A 12,250-nucleotide genomic window follows, 5' to 3' on the forward strand; every position below is an offset into this window, starting at 1 on the left:
GAGAGAGAGATGGCACACCCAGGAGTCAAGACTGGCACACAAGCAGAAAGGGCAATATTAATCTCCCACTGATTTTTTTTTTTTTTTTTTTTCAGGGAGACTTTAGGAAAAAAAAAAATAGAATAAAATGATTTTTTCAGGAAGAATTTAGAAACCAAAGAAAATAAAATGATTTTTTCAGGGAGAATTTAGAAAACAAATAAAACAAAAAAAGGCTTTCTATGGCCCACTGAGTGAGAGATGACGCACACAGGAGTCAGGAGTGGCACACAAGCCCAGAGGCCAATATTTATCTCCCACTTTTTTTTTTTTGTTCCAGGGAAAATTTATAAACCCAATAAAAAAAATAATAAATAGGCTTTCTATGGCCCACTATCTGAGAGACAGAGAGAGATGGCACGCTTAGGACTGGCACACAAGCCCAAAGGCCAATATTAATCTCCCTTTTTTTTTTTAAGGGAGAATTTATAAAACCAAAAAAAAAAAAATAAATAGGCTTTCTATGGCCCACTATTTGTGAGAAAGATGGCACGCTCAGGACTGGCACACAAGCCCAGAGGCCAATATTAATCTCCCACTTTTTTTTTTTTTTCCAGGGAAAATTTATAAACCCAATAAAAAAAAAAAAAAATAAATAGGCTTTCTATGGCCCACTATCTGAGAGAGAGAGATGGCACGCTTAGGACTGGCACACAAGCCCAAAGGCCAATATTAATCTCCCACTGATTGATTTATTGATTTTTTCAGGTAGAATTTAGAACCCAAATAAAGCAAAAAAAAAAAAAAATGGGCTTTCTATGGCCCACTGAGTGAGTGATGATGCACACAGGAGTCAGGAGTGGCACACAAGCCCTGAGGCCAATATTTTTCTCCCACTGATTGATGTAGTGATTTTTTTCAGGTAGATTTTAGAACCAAAATCAAGCAAAAAAATAAATAGGCTTTCTATGGCCCACTGAGTGAGTGATGATGCACACAGGAGTCAAGAGTGGCACACAAGCCCTGAGGCCAATATTTTTCTCCCACTGATTGATGTAGTGATTTTTTCAGGTAGATTTTATAACCCAAATCAAGCAAAAAAATAAATAGGCTTTCTATGGCCCACTGAGTGCGAGATGACACAGACAGGGATGGCACTCTAGCAGAAATGTCAATCTTAATCTCCCACAAAAAAAAAAAAAAAAAACAGGGCGTGTCCTTCAATTACTATCTCCCTGCAGTAATCTCAGCCAGGTATGGCAGGCAGCAATAAGGAGTGGACTGATGCACAAATTAAATAAAAAGTGTGTACAAACCAAAAAGATAGCTGTGCAGAAAGGAAGGAACAAGAGGATTTGTGCTTTGAAAAAAGCAGTTGGTTTGCACAGCGGCGTACACACAGCAATGCAGCTATCAGGGAGCCTTCTAGGGCAGCCCAATGAGCTACAGCGCTGAGGGGGAAAAAAAAAATGTAGCTTCCACCGTCCCTGCACACCGAAGGTGGTGTTGGGCAGTGGAAATCGCTACAGCACAAGCGGTTTGGTGGTTAATGGACCCTGCCTAACGCTATCCCTGCTTCTGACGAAGCGGCAGCAACCTCTCCCTAAGCTCAGATCAGCAGCAGTAACATGGCGGTCGGCGGGAACGCCCCTTTATAGCCCCTGTGACACCGCAGACAGCAAGCCAATCACTGCAATGCCCTTCTCTAAGATGGTGGGGACCAGGACCTATGTCATCACGCTGCCCACACTCTGCGTTTACCTTCATTGGCTGAGAAATGGCGCTTTTCGCGTCATTGAAACGCGACTTTGGCGCGAAAGTCGCGTACCGCATGGCCGACCCCGCACAGGGGTCGGATCGGGTTTCATGAAACCCGACTTTGCCAAAAGTCGGCGACTTTTGAAAATGAACGACCCGTTTCGCTCAACCCTAGTGGGGAGCGAAACCATCTAAGCTGCATAACCATCAGCCCCAGTGGACGCCTTTAAGTAGCGTCGGCCATCCCTGGCCGAGTACCACAGGTGGCATCAAGAATATTACTACCACCCCTTTAAGAACCGTACCACTGGACCCGGCCCGAGTACCCCACAGTCCTAGTGGGAGCTCCATTTTGATGTGCTTATCTCCCTGCCTCTTGTCCTACTGAGTATGTGCTGTGCAGTATTATCTGTAGCTCCATTTCAGCAGCAGAAATCAGTAGAGCACTGATCACCTCTAAAGTGTCAGGATCTGCTCAGGTGATTGGTGCTCTCCTGACTTCAGCTGATGCAATGAAGCTACAGATAACCCTGCAAAGCTCCACACGCCACAGGACAACTGGCACATACAGTTAATTGTAGCTTAAAGGGAATCTGTCACCCCTGGAATGCTGTTAAGCTGTTACTATGGGCATACAGGTAGTAGAATGGTTAAAATAGTCTTATCTGTATGCTGTATACTGTGGTGTAGTTGTTGAGAAATTGAGCTTTAATCTTTTATGTTAATTATTTTTTCCAGGCTTTGAGACATGAGGTGCCTCGATGAAATCTCTGCCTCCTGTCTACATTATCATACCACCCTCTCCCATACACATCACACTGCCCTGTGACATGTAGTTGTGGCGCTGTTTGCGTCCTGCTCTCGCGCTATTATCCGAACATTTTCCGCCCTTCTGTGGGCAGTGTCTTCATCCATTTATATGCACAGGCACCAGTGAGTCTCTGTTCTAGAGCTCCCAGTCGGGCTGTGTTCAGGTGTGACAACAGGTTGTTGTCGATGAAGGCTATGAAAGGTGTAGCCGCTAAGTAGTCTTTGAACTTCTGCCACTACTAATACCAATGCGAGGAACTCAAGCTTGAAAGGACTGTACAGTAGTTCTCTGGATTCTGCTCTATTTTTCTGAGGTAACGATAATCACCTTCTCCTTACTTTGGACTTGTGCAAGGACAGCACCAAGCTCTTTTCTTGCTGGCATCAGTGAAATGGACAGCTGTTGTCAGGGTAAGCCAGGATAGGAGCCTCTGATAAAATTTTCTTCAGTTGATTGAAGAAGACATCTAGTTCCTCAGTCCAGGTGATCAATTGACTCTTCCTTGTCTGGCATGCAGAATGATCTTTCAAAAGCTCTTGCAGCGATCTGGGTGAAATTTTGGATGAAGTGGCGGTAGTATCCTGCAAATCCCAAGAACCTTCTGACCTCTCAGACACTAGTCGAGACAGGCCACTTCTGGACAACAGTGATCTTTTCAGGATTTGGAACCATTCCTTCAGCACTCACAATGTGACCTAGATACTGCACTCTGGGTTTCAATAGGTGGGACATAGAGAGCTTGATTTTTAGGCCATAGCTCATGAGAGTCTTGAAGACATCTGCCAGGTGCTTGAGGTGTTCTTAATAGGTTCTGGAAAACACTATCACATCATTCAGATAAATCAGGACCGTCTCAAAGTTCTTGAGACTTAGGCAATATTTCATTAGCCTTTGGAAAGTTCCAGGGGCATTGCACAGTCCAAATGGCATACAATTGAATTTAAACAGGTCCATTGGTGTTGTAAAACCTGTTTTCTCTCTGCCTTCAGGGAATACAGGTACTTGCCAGTACACCCTTATCAGGTCCAATGTTGATAAGAATGCAGCTGACTTTAAGGCTGTGAAGGATTCCTTAATACATGGCATGGGGTAGGCATCTTTGTGGATCAGACTAGTCAGCTTTCTATAGTCCACTCCACACACATGTTTCCGTCTTTCTTTCTCACAAGGATAAGTGGTTGTCACACTGCGATGGTCTTCAGTAAGGAAGAGGGGCCTCAAACTGTCCTTAGAGCTGGGACCCTAACTATCCATGTCCTGGGGGTACTCTTAAAGGTAGAGAGGCGCGAGTCTCTGACCTTAATATGCTCCTGTAAAAACCCTAATCCCTAATTGGTCCCCTCCCCCACCCCATTAGGCATGGAACAGAAATGAAAGCTAAACCAGACACAGACAAAACAGGGATAGCAGAAAACTGATATTATAAAAAAGCACTAACCAACAATATTGAGGAGGATAGGGACACCGAGGAATAAACTAAATGGGAAAAGGGAATAGGAGATAAACACACACGTACAACAGCAACCTACAGAACCCCACAACTCCAACTCCAAAATTCAGCTACACTGTGTGCAGAATTATTAGGCAAATTTTATTTTAGAGGATTATTTTTATTATTGATCAACAACTATGTTCTCAATCAACCCAAAAGGCTCAGAAATATCAAAGCTTAATATTTTTGGAAGTTGGAGTGTTTTTTTTTTTAGATTTGGCTATCTTAGGAGGATATCTGTTTGTTCAGGTTACTATTACTTTGCAGAATTATTAGGCAACTTAATAAAAACCTAATATATTCCCATCTCACTTGTTTATTTTCACCAGGTAAACCAATATAACTGCACAAAATTTAGAAATAAACATTTCTGACATGCAAAAATAAAACCACAAAAAATTAGTGACCAATATAGCCACCTTTCTTTATGATGACACTCAACAGCCTTCCAACCATAGATTCTGTCAGTTGCTTGATCTGTTTACGATCAACATTGGGTGCAGCAGCCACTACAGCCTTCCAGACACTGTTCAGAGAGGTGTACTGTTTTCCCTCCCTGTAGATCTCACATTTTATGAGGGACCACAGGTTCTCTCTGGGGTTCTGATCAGGTGAACAAGGGAGCCATGTCATTATTTTTCTTTTTTGAGACCTTTACTGGCCAGCCACGCTGTGGAGTAGTTGGAGGCATGTGATGGAGCATTGTTCTGCATGAAAATCATGTTTTTCTTGAACGATACCGACTTCTTCCTGTACCACTGCTTGAAAAAGTTGTCTTCCAGAAACTAGCAGTAGGTCTGGGAGTTGAGCTTCACTCCATCCTCAACCCGAGAAGGCCCCACAAGTTCATCTTTGATGATACCAGCCCATACCAGTACCCCACCTCCATCTTGCTGGCATCTGAGTTGGAGTGGAGCTCTCTGCCCTTTACTGATCTTGCTTCTGGCCCATCCATCTGGCCCATCAAGAGTCACTCTCATTTCATCAGTCCATAAAACCTTTGAAAAGTCAGTCTTAAGATATTTCTTGGCCCAGTCTTGACGTTTTATCTTATGTTTCTTGCTGAAAGATGGTCGCTTTTCAGCCTTCCTTACCTTGGCTATGTCCCTGAGTATCGCACACCTTGTGCTTTTTGTTACTCCAGTAATTTTGCAGCTCTGAAATATGGCAAAACTGGTGGCAAATGGCATCTTGGCAGATTTTCCTCAATTCATGGGCAGTTATTTTGCACCTTTTTTGTCCAACACGCTCCTTGCAACCCTGTTGGCTAGTTGCCATGAAACGCTTGATTGTTCAATGATGACGCTTCAAAAGTTTGGCAGTTTCAAGACTGCTACACCCCTCTGCAAAGACATCTTACAATTTTGGACTTTTCAGAACCCGTCAAATCTCTCTTCTGACCCAATTTGCCAAAGGAAAAGAAGTTGCCTAATAATTAAGCACACCTTATATAGGGTTTTGATGTCATTAGACAACACCCCTCCTCATTACAGAGATGCACATCACCTGATTTACTTAATTGTTAGTTGGCTCTCAAGCCTGAACAGCTTGGAGTAGGACAACATGTATAAAAAGTATCATGTGATCAAAATACAACTTGCCTAATAATTCTGCACACAGTGTACTTAACTTTAGTACACCGCACAGGAAGACGAATCTCCAAAAGCAAAAACGAATTACTATTCAGCACAGTATCTCCTTAGAGCAAGGAAACAGAGCTTTCATTCGCAGGACCGAGAAGGTCTGGCCAGATTTTAAAGGAAAAGTTAACGACTAGATCAGAAGCAGCTGAAATGTAGCTGCATATTTCTGACCAGCATAGAAATTGTTATTAACCTCTTCAGCACCAAAGGAAACCAAATACTTTTAACCCCTTAGTGACAGAGCCAATTTGGTACTTAATGACCGAGCCAATTTTTGCAATTCTGACCACTGTCACTTTATGAGGTTATAACTCTGGAACGCTTCAACGGATCCCGCTGATTCTGAGATTGTTTTTTCGTGACATATTGTACTTCATGTTAGTGGTAACATTTCTTCGATATTACTTGCGATTATTTATGAAAAAAACGGAAATATGGCGAAAATTTTTAAAATTTTGCAATTTTCAAACTTTGTATTTTTATGCCCTTAAATCAGAGAGATATGTCACGAAAAATAGTTAATAAATAACATTTCCCACATGTCTACTTTACATCAGCACAATTTTGGAAACAAAATTTTTTTTTGTTAGGGAGTTATAAGGGTTAAAAGTTGACCAGCAATTTCTCATTTTTACAACACCATTTTTTTTTAGGGACCACATCACATTTGAAGTCATTTTGAGGGGTCTATATGATAGAAAATAATGAAGTGTGACACCATTCTAAAAACTACACCCCTCAAGGTTCTCAAAACCACATTCAAGAAGTTTATTAACCCTTTACGTGCTTCACAGGAACTGAAACAATGTGGAAGGAAAAAATGAACATTTAACTTTTTTTTGCAAACATCTTAATTCAGAACCATTTTTTTTATTTTCACAAGTGTAAAAACAGAAATGTAACCATAAATTTTGTTATGCAATTTCTCCTGAATACGCCAATACCCCATATGTGGGGGTAAACCACTGTTAGGGCGCACCGCAGAACTTAGAAGTGAAGGAGCGCCGTTTGACTTTTTCAATGCAGAATTGGCTGGAATTGAGATCGGACGCCATGTCACGTTTAGAGAGCCCCTGATGTGCCTAAACAGTGGAAACCCCCCACAAGTGACACCATTTTGGAAACTAGACCCCTTAAGGAACTTATCTAGATGTGTGGCGAGCACTTTGAACCCCCAAGTGCTTCACAGAAGTTTATAACGTAGAGCCGTGAAAATAAAAAAATCGCTTTTGTTTACACAAAAATGATCTTTTTGCCCACAAATTCTTATTTTCACAAGGGTAACAGGAGAAATTAGACCACAAAAGTTGTTGTGCGATTTCTCCTGAATACGTCGATACCCCATATGTGGGGGTAAACCACTGTTTGGGCGCACCGCAGAGCTTGGAAGTGAAGGAGCGCCGTTTTACTTTTTCAATGTAGAATTGGCTGGAATTGAGATTGGACGCCATGTCGCGTTTGGAGAGCCCCTGATGTGCCTAAACAGTGGAAACCCCCCACAAGTGACACCATTTTGGAAACTAGACCCCTTAAGGAACTTATCTAGATGTGTGGCGAGCACTTTGAACCCCCATGTGCTTCACAGAAGTTTATAACGTAGAGCCGTGAAAAAAAAAAAATAGCATTTTTTCTACAAAAATGATCTTTTTGCCCACAAATTTTTATTTTCACAAGGGTAACAGGAGAAATTAGACCACAAAAGTTGTTGTGCAATTTCTCCTGAGTACGCTGATACCCAATATGTGGGGGTAAACCACTGCTAGGGCGCACCGCAGAGCTTGGAAGAGAAGGAGTGCCGTTTTACTTTTTCAATGTAGAATTGGCTGGAATTGAGATCGGACGCCATGTCGCGTTTGGAGAGCCCCTGATGTGCCTAAACAGTAGAAATCCCCCACAAGTGACCCCATTTTGGAAACTAGACCCCCCATGGAACTTATCTAGATGTGTGATGAGAACCTTGAATGCCCAAGTGCTTCACAGAAGTTTATAATGCAGAGCCGTGAAAATAAAAAATATTTTTTTTTTCCACAAAAAAGATATTGTAGCCCCCAAGTTTTTATTTTTACAAGGGTAACAAGAGAAATTGGACCCCAAAAGTTGTTGTCCAATTTGTCTTGAGTATGCTGGTACCCCATATGTGGGGGTAAACCACTGTTTGGGCGCACGGCAGAGCTCGGAAGGAAGGAGCGCCGTTTTGGAATGCAGACTTTGATAGAATGGTCTGCGGGTATTATGTTGCATTTGCAGAGCCCCTGATGTACCTAACCAGTAGAAACCCTCCACAAGTGACCCCATTTTGGAAACTAGACCCCCCAAGGAACTTATCTAGATGTGTGGTGAGAACTTTGAATGCCCAAGTGCTTCACAGAAGTTTAGAATGCAGAGTCGTGAAAATAAAAAATATTTTTTTTTTTCACAAAAAAGATTTTGTAGCCCCCAAGTTTTTATTTTCACAAGGGTAACAGGAGAAATTGGACTGCAATAGTTGTTGTCCAATTTATCCCGAGTACGCTGATGTGCCATATGTGGGGGTAAACCACTGTTTGGGCGCACGGCAGAGCTCGGAAGGGAAGGAGCGCCTTTTTGGAATGCAGACTTTGATAGAATGGTCTGTGGGCATTATGTTGCGATTGCAGAGCCCCTGATATACCTAAACTGTAGTAACCCCCCCCAAGTGACCCCATTTTGGAAACTAGACCCCCCAAGGAACTTATCTAGATGTGTGGTGAGAACTTTGAATGCCCAAGTGCTTCACAGAAGTTTAGAATGCAGAGTCGTGAAAATAAAAAATATTTTTTTTTTTCACAAAAAAGATTTTGTAGCCCCCAAGTTTTTATTTTCACAAGGGTAACAAGAGAAATTGGACCCCAGAAGTTGTTGTCCAATTTATCCCGAGTACGCTGATGCCCCATATGTGGGGGTAACCCACTGTTTGGGCGCACGGCAGAGCTCAGAAGGGAGGGAGCACCATTTGACTTTTTGAGCGCAAAATTGGCTGTCGTGTTTGGAGACCCCCTGATGTACCTAAACAGTGGAAACCCCCCAATTCTAGCTCCAACCCCTAACCCTAATCCCAACCTGATCCATAATCCTAATCACTAACCCTAACCATAATCACAACCCTTACCCCAAAACAACCCTAATGTCAACCCTAACCATAACCCTAATCAAAACCCTAAATCCAACACACCCCTAATCCTAATCTCAACCCTAACCCTAATCCCAATACACCCCTAATCACAACCCTAACCTTAACCCTAATCCCAAACCTAACCCTAATCCCAAGCGTAACCCTAATGCCAACCCTAACCCTAATACCAACCCTAATCCAAACCCTAAACCTAATCCCAGCTCTAACCCTAACTTTAGCCCCAACCCTAGCCCTAACTTTAGCCCCAACCCTAACCCTAGCCCTAAGGCTACTTTCACACTTGCGTTGTTTGGCATTCCGTCGCAATCCGTCGTTTTGGACAAGAAACGGATCCTGCAAATGTGCCCGCAGGATGCGTTTTTTGCCCATAGTATTGCCGACGGATCGTGACGGATGGCCACACGTCGCGTCCGTCGTGCACTGGATCAGTTGTGTTTTGGCGGAGCGTCGGCACAAAAAAAGTTCAATGAAACGTTTTTTTGTACGTCGCATCCGCCATTTCTGACCGCACATGCGTGGCCGTAACTCCGCCCCCTCCTCCCCAGGACATAGATTGGGCAGCGGATGCGTTGAAAAACTACAGCTGCTGCCCACGTTGTGCACAATTTTCACAACGTGCGTCGGTATGTCGGGCCGACGCATTGCGACGGCCCCGTACCGACGTAAGTGTGAAAGAAGCATAACCCTAAATTTAGCCCCAACCCTAACCCTAAATTTAGCCCCAACCCTAACCCTAAATTTAGCCCCAACCCTACCCCTAACCCTACCCCTACCCCTAACCTAACCCTAGCCGTAACCCTACCCCTAACCTAACCCTACCCCTAACCTAACCCTAGCCGTAACCCTACCCCTAACCTAACCCTAGCCCTAACCCTACCCTAACCCTACCCCTAACCCTACCCCTAACCTAACCCTAACCCTAACCCTACCCCTAACCCTAACCCTACCCCTAACCTAACCCTAACCCTACCCCTAACCTAACCCTAACCCTAACCCTACCCCTAACCCTAACCCTACCCCTAACCCTACCCCTAACCCTACCCCTAACCCTACCCCTAACCTAACCCTAACCCTACCCCTAACCCTAACCCTAACCCTACCCCTAACCCTACCCCTAACCCTAACCCTAATTTTAGCCCTAACTGCTGTTCTCCTGCCGGCCGGCAGATGGAAACAGATGGCGGGCGCACTGGGCATGCGTCCGCCATGTTCTTCTGCCGGCGGCCAGGAGGAGCAGCAAGAGGATCCAGGGACCTAGGTGAGTATGCTAGGGTCCCCGAATCCCCCTATTTCTCTGTCCTCTGATGTGCGATCACATCAGAGGACAGAGAATTACACTTTACTTTTTTTTTTTTTTTTTTGCGGTCGCCGGTAAACAGTTAATTACCGGCGATCGCAAAACAGGGGTCGCTAAAACCGACCCCCGATCATGCTCTTTGGGGTCTCGGCTACCCCAGGCAGCCGAGACCCCAAAGATTCTCCCGGTGCCGGCCGGCGGGCGCACTGCGCATGCGCCCGCCATTTTGAAGATGGCGGCGCCCACCGGGAGACACGAGGAGCATCGGGGGAGCTAGGTGAGTATTGGGGGGCCACCTGGGACCCCTTTTCTCTGTCCTCCGATGTGCGATCACATCGGAGGACAGAGAAATTAAAAAGAGATCGCTTTTTTTTTTTTTTTTTTTTTTTTTTTTGCGATCGCCGGTAAACGGTTAATTACCGGCGATCGCAAATGCGGGGAGGGTTAAAAACCCCCCGAATCATGTTCTCTGGGGTCTCAGCTACCCTCGGCAGCCGAGACCCCGGAGAAAATCGGCCTGTGGGGGGCGCTATACACTTTTTCCACAGCGCCGTTAATTAACGGCGCTGTGGTTTAAGTACCCTTAGCGGCCGCCGTTAAAAGGCGTATCGGCGGTCGCTAAGGGGTTAATATGGGATCCAAATACACATTCTAATTAGAAGATATATGATTCACAATACACTTTGATCTTCTACCCCCCGATTTCCCAGGTTGGTGGAGTGGTGAAGCCCAGGGACAGTGACTGTCTCTGATATTATCTGTGTTTTTCATGTCCTGGATTAAGTTTTTCACTGGCTGGCACATCGATGGAGGGATTGGTCGGTGTCTTTGCCAGATAGGTGGGTGTGAACTTGTGTAGATGTTGTGCTGGAGGACTTCCACTTTCCCAAAGTCCATGGAATTCTAACTGAAGGCTTGATGGTATTCTTTCACAACCTACAAAACTCAAATCCTCCACTCGTCTGGGCTGTTCTACTCTCCCACTTGAATCTCTTCAAACTATGGGTTTTCAGGAGTTTTCATAGAACAAACCCCTGATCACCTTGTTGGCAGTTCAGCTACTCTTGACTGAGGATATCCTGGAGGGACACTCTTAACAGCTTGGCAACAGTATGTTACTTTCTCAACTTCACCTGTTGATCACTGAGATTTAGCAAACAAATAGGGAGTCTCCCTCCAGTTAACATAGCTAGACTCTGTGCAACCAGAATGGACACTTCACCATTCAGTGGGATTGATTCCTTCAGGACATCATAGTTTTGACTTCGCAGTCCTATTCGTGCTTTTCACTAGATCACAGTCTCATTACTTGTGGGTAAAAAGATAGGACATCTACTAATCACCCTGCCCACACTCAGGGCTGCCGCTAGGAATTTCGGGGCCCCATACTGGCAACATTTTTGGGGCCCCCTTAAGACTCTGCCCAGGCTCCACCCCAGCCCTGCCTCCACCCCTCGAACTGTCTCTTGGAAAAACTTCACTTCTAACTAATCACACATTAACAGTTCCCATCACCAGATCACACACATAGCCAGCAGATTTTGTCTTGGCCAAAAGGTTTTTTTAATCTGCCACGATGACAAGGTAGACTCTTTTGGCCAGGCCCTACTCTACTCTAACTTATTAAACATTTGTTAAAATATGCAATACAATTTAGGTATATTTTTATTTATTTTTCAATTTTTAAAATGACCAATAATACTACATACAATTGACAAATACCACAACACCATGACCAGACACCATATTATCACCACATAGTGACCTATACTATCTACAAGGAACAAATACCACTACACCATGTGCAGACCATATATTATCACCACAGTGACCGAACAATATCACATACAAGGGACAAATACCACCGCAGCATGTCCAGACCACATATTACCACCACATGGTGACCAACTACGTACAAGGAACAAATACCAACACAACATGACCAGACCACATATTACCACCACACAGTGACCAAATAATAGCACATACAAGGAACAAATACCACTACACCATGACCAGACCACATATTACCACCACATAGTGACCAAATAATAGCACATACAAGGAACAAATACTGCCACACCATGGCCGGACAACATATTACCACCACATTGTGATT

The sequence above is a fragment of the Ranitomeya imitator genome, chromosome 3 (genome assembly GCF_032444005.1).
Source record: "Ranitomeya imitator isolate aRanImi1 chromosome 3, aRanImi1.pri, whole genome shotgun sequence".
Lineage (NCBI taxonomy): Eukaryota > Metazoa > Chordata > Amphibia > Anura > Dendrobatidae > Ranitomeya > Ranitomeya imitator.